This window comes from Trachypithecus francoisi, unplaced genomic scaffold, assembly GCF_009764315.1.
Source record: "Trachypithecus francoisi isolate TF-2019V2 unplaced genomic scaffold, Tfra_2.0 Lachesis_group4, whole genome shotgun sequence".
NCBI classification, from domain to species: Eukaryota; Metazoa; Chordata; class Mammalia; order Primates; family Cercopithecidae; genus Trachypithecus; species Trachypithecus francoisi.
The window spans coordinates 131,959,292-131,965,291 of NW_022681469.1; positions in this window are offsets into that span (position 1 = coordinate 131,959,292).

Genomic DNA, 6,000 nt, shown 5'->3' on the forward strand with positions numbered 1-6,000 from the left:
TGATACCAAATTTCCTCCATCTGTGCTTCAGAAATGTAAAAGCAAAGCTTAGACGACAGTTTACAGCATGGTTTACTGAATATTTTAAGCCCACTGTTGAGACCTACTGTTCAGGAAAAAGATTCTTTTCAGAGGAGATTGAGCGTGTTCAGGGTGGTATGGCCGTAGACAATTACTTTCAAATATTACTGCTCATCAACAATGTACATGGTCACACAAAAGCTCTGGTGGAGATTTGCAAGAAGATTAATGTTGTTTTTATGCTTGGTAACACAATATTCACTCTGTGGCCTATGGGTCAAGGAGTCATGTTGACTTTCAAGTTTTATTGTTGAAGAAATACACTTTGTTAGGCTACAGCTACCATAAATAGTAATTCCTCTGATGGATGTGGCAAAGTCAATTGAAAACCTCTGGAAAGCATTTACCATTTGTATTAGTCCGTTTTCACACTGCTGTGAAGAACTTCCCAGAGACTGGGTGATTTATAAAGGAAAGAGGTTTGATTGACTTACAGTTCCACATGACTGGGGAGGCCTCAGGAAACTTACAATCATGGTGGAAGGAAAAGCAGGCACATCTTACATGGCAACAGGTGAGAAAGAGAGAAGGGAGAAGAGCCCCTTAAAAAACCATCAGTTCTCATGAGAACTCACTTACTATCACCAGAACAGCATGGGGGAAACTACTCCCATGATTCAGTTATCTCTCACCAGGTCCCTCCCTCAACACCTTGCAATTCAAGAAGAGATTTGGCTGGGAACACAAAGCCTAACCATATCATTATTCTAGATGCCATGAAGAACATTCATGATTCATGATATGAGGTCAAAATATAAACATTAATGGGAATTTGGAAGAAGTTGATTCTAACCCTCGTTGATGACTATGTGGCTCAGGACTTCAGTGGAGGAAATAAACTAAAGAAGTGATGGAAATATCCAGATAACTAGAATTAGAAGTGGAGCCTGAAGATGGGACTGAATTTCTGCAGTCTCATAATAAAATTTTAGTGAATGAGGAGTTTCTTCTTGTGGATGAGCAAAGAATAGGTTTCTTGAGATGGAAACTACTCCTGGTGATGCTGTGAAGTTGTCAAAATGACAACAAAGGATTTAGAATATTCTATAAACTCAATAAGGCAGCAGGAGGGCTTGAGAGGATTGACTCCAATGTTGAAAGAAATTCTGCAGTAGGTAAAATGTGATCAAACAGCATCTCATCCTACAGATAAATCTTTTGTGAAAGGAAGAGGAATCAATGTGGCAAATTTCACTGTTGTCTCTAAGGAATTGCCACAGCCATGCCAATCTTCAACAACTAACACCCAGATCAGTCAGCAGCCATCAGCATCAAGGTAAGCCCCTCCACCAGCAAACAGATTATGAAGGCTCAGATGACATCAGTGCCTGGATTCAAAGTTTCAAAGAGTATTGAAACTTTGAATCCAGGCACTGATGTCATCTGAGCCTTCATAATCTGTTTGCTGGTGGAGGGGCTTACCTTGATGCTTTAGTGATAAAATATTTTTTAAATTAAAGCATGTGCATGGTTTTGTTAGACATAATGATATTTCACACGTAATAGACTACAGTATAGTGAAAACATAACTTTTATATGCACTGAGAAACCAAAAAATTGTGTGACTTGCTTTATTGTAATATTCCCTTTATTGAAGTGGTCTGGAATGGAACCACACACAATATCTCTGAGATATGCCCGTATTTCTGAGTGTGTCTATGTGGGTATTTCCAGAAGAGATTAGCATGTGAATCACTAGACTGAGTAAAAAGGATTACTGCCTATGTAAGCAGGCATCCTCCAATTTGTTGAGAATCTGAACAGAGCAAAAAGTCAGAGTAAGAACAAATTATCCCTTCTTGAGTGAGGGCGTTTATCTTTTTCCTGGGAAATCAGAGCTCTTGGTTCTCAGGCCTTGGGACTTGAACTGAATTATGCCACTGGTTTTCCTGGTTTTCCAGTTTCCAGATGGCATATTGTAGGATTTCACCTCCATTATCGGGTAAGCCAATTTCCATAAGTCTCCTCTTATATTTATATATCTATATATTGGTTCCGTTTGTCTGGAGAACTCTACTAATACAGTATTAGTATCAAAAATTTTTTTTGTGTGTATGAATGTCCAATTGTTCTAGTGCCCTTTGTTGGAAGCCTCTGTCTTCTCTACTGCATTGCCTTTGTAACTTTGTTGAAATACAGTAGTTCATATATGTGTGGATATAGTTCTGGACTCTGTTCCACTCATCCGTTTGTTTATCTACATGCCAATAGTATGCTCCTGATTACTGTAGTTTGATATGTCTTGAAATCGTATAGAGTTAGCTTTTCTACTTGTCCTTTTTAACAAGTTGTTTTGGCTATTATAGGTCCTTTGCATTTACACGTGAGTTTTAGACTTACCTTGTTCACTCTTCCAAAAAAGCTTGCAGATATTTTAATTGAAATTGCATTGAAACAATGCAGTAGTCCCCCATTATCCATGGTTTCCCTTTCCTCAGTTTCAGTTACCCATAGTCATCTGAGGTCTGAAAATAAATCAGTGCAGTACAATAAAATATTTAGAGAGAGAGAACATTCACATAACCTTTATTATAGTGTATTGTTACAATTGTTCTATTTTATTATTTGTTGCTGTTGCTAATCTCTTACTATGCCTAATTTATAAATTAAACGTTATTGTAAGTATGTATGTATAAGAAAAAACAGTGTATATTGGGTCTGGTATTAGCTGAGGTTTCAGACATCCTCTGGGGCTCTTGGAACGTATTCCTCACAAATAAGGGGGCACTAGTACAATTAAATTTGGGTATAATCAATGTCTTAACAATCTTGAACCTTCAGACACGTGAACTAAGCATGTATTTTCTTTTTTAAAATCTTGTTGAGTCTTTCTCAGCAATATTTTATACTATTCAGGGTACAGTTCTTGCACATCTTTTGTTAGATTTATCCCTACTATAAATGATATATTTTTAAATTCGGTTTCTGATTGTTCATTGCTAGTACATGAAAATAGTATAGATTTTAAGTATGTATCTTGATACTGCAATTTTGCTAAACTCACTTAGATCTAGTTGCCTTTTTGGTAGATTTTTCCAATCCGGATGCCTTTCATTTCTTTTTCTTGTCTGACTGCAGTGGTTAGAACCTTTGGGATGATGTGGAATAAAAGTTGCAAGAGTGAACATCCTTGTCTTATTCCTGCTCTTACAGTAATTTTTTTTTAAAAGAAAGTACATGCCCTTAATCAGCTTGAAAATATTTTCATATATTCGTAATTGGCCAAGACATTTTCATACATATATATCATTAACAGATGCTGGATTTGTGACATGACTTTCCTGTATCTATTGAGATAATCATATGGTTTTTCTTGTTCAGTTTTTTGACATGGTGAATGAATTTTTGCGTTTTAAACCAATCTTACATTTTTGGGATAAGCTCCACTTGGTCATAATGTTACCTTTGTTATACATGTTATAACAATATATAACAATATATTGTGCCAAAATACATAATCATACTATGTAGTATATTTCAGATATTACTATTATCGTCTGTGATATATTATTATTGTTACATGTTCTGATTTTAAGAGTGTTTGCATCTATGGTCATAAGATGTGTATCTATATCTGTATCTGTGTAGTTTTTTTCTTTTAATACCTTTGTCTTTTTCAATTTTTTAATATTTTAAATCAGTGCAACACCTGCTTAAATGTCTTAATCCTCAGAGAATGAGAAGGAAGTATTGCCTCCTCTTTGGTTTTCTGGAATAGTTTGTGTAGAATTGTTATTATTTCCTCCTTAATATTTGGTAGAACTCATTAGTTAAGAAACTGTAGTTTACGGGAAGACATTCAACTTTTACATTATAAAATAAATTTAACTTATTAAAACTACAAGTTAAAAATTTTAAACTAGAAATTAAATTTCCTCAATAAATATATGGCTACTCAGCCCATCTATTTCATCTTGAATGAATTTGGCAGTTTGTATCTTTCAAAGAGTTCATTCATGTCATCTGAGTTTCCAAATTTATTGCTACAAAGTTTTTATCATCCTTTAAATATATGTAAAATCTGTAGTGATGTCACCTCTTGTTTGTGATGTTGGCAAATTTCTACCTTCTTTCTTTTTTTCCTGGTCAGTCTGGCTCTACGTTTTTCAATTTTATCTTTTCAAAGAATTAGCTTTTGGTTTCCTTAATATTCTCAGTTTTTTTGTTTTGTTTTGTTTTCTGTTTTGTTGATTTCCACTTTGATATTTACTATTTTCTTTCATCTGCTTGCTTTAGATTTAATTTGCTCTTCTTTCCCTGGTTTCTTAAGATAGACACTAAGGTCATTGATTTGAGACCTTTCTTCTTTTCTATTGTAACCATTTAATGGCATTTCATGAATTTATTTTTCCACCACTACTGAGGCAGGATCCTTCTAAGTACTCTATGCATTGTCCTTTTTCCAGTCTGTGGATTTCCAGTCTTTGACTGGTAGGTACAGTCGCTATTATGGCCCTGTGTTATTACTGGGTTTCCTCTAATCTTTTCTGGTAATTTTCCCCTTAGCCTCTGATAGTTTCCTCACATTCATGGACTGATTGCTACTCAGATGAAAATTCAAGCCTCTTCAACCCTCTCCTCTGCAGTACTCAGTTCTCTGTGTTGTAGCCACCTTGTTCTCATTGGATTCTTATCTCCATCTCAAATCAAGGGATCTGCTGGGCTCTTCCTGGGCTCCCACTGCCTTGGCTATAGCTTAGAAACTCTCCCAATGCAGGACTTTGGGGGCAATCACAGAGTTGACCTCATTTATTTCCTGTCTCTCAGAGATTAGTATCCTTCGTTGTCTAATGCTAAGTGTCTTGAATGTCACTGTTTCATATATTTTGTCTTTTTTGCTCTGGTGGTGGTGGTGGTGGTTGTTGTTGTTTTCTCTCTCTGTATGTGTGTGTGTGCTGGGGGTGGAGGGTGAGATTTAGTTGCTTCATTTTGATCCTCATTTTCTGCTGATTCCACTCAAGGAAGGATGTTATCTTTATTATTTTACCCAAAACTGCTCTCATCAAAGTCAATGACAACATTCCATTGTTAACTCTAATATTCATTTACTAATCCTCATAATACCAGAGCAATTAGCAGAAGTTGGCCTATTTGATCAAGCTGTCTTGAAATATTTCCTTCACCTGGCTTTCAGGATACGACATTTTATTTTGTTTTTCTCTATCTTTCTGGCTGTACCTTCTCAATCTATTTTCTGAATCATCCATATCATTTCCTGACGTTTACATATTGTAGTTCCATGGAGCTCAGTTCTTAGATATCTTATTTTTCTTCATTAACTTCCTCTCATCAAGTGTCATGACTTTAAATATCATCTCTGTACTTGTGGCTCCCAAATTTCTATCTCTAGCCTGAACTCAAAACTTACATACCCATTTGTCTAACCAACATCTCCACCTGGATATTTAAACATGTTTGAAATAAATTTCCTAAGATTCCTCCTCAAACCTGATCCTCCTGCAGTCTTTCTCATCTCAGTTAAAACCATTTCTGGGCTGGGCGTGGTGGCTCACGCCTGTAATCCCAGCAGTTTGGGAGGCTGAGGCGGGTGGATCATGAGGTCAGGTCAAGAGATCAAGGCCATCCTGGCCAATGTGGCAAAACCCTGCCTCTACTAAAAATACATAAAAAGTAGCCAGTGTGGTGGCGTGAGCCTGTAGTCCCAGCTACTTCTGGGGGTGAGGTAGGAGAATTGCTTGAAGCCAGGAGGCGGAGGTTGCAATGAGCCAAGATTGAACCACTGAGGTCCAGCCTGGTGACAGAGTGAGAGTCCATCTAATAAATAAATAAATAATAAATAAATAAATAAAATAATTTCTGTCCTTCTAATCATTTAACCCAAAAACCATGGCTCTGTCCTTAATGTCTCCCTCTCTCTCACATTCTACATCTGATCTGATAGCACATAATTCTGCTTCA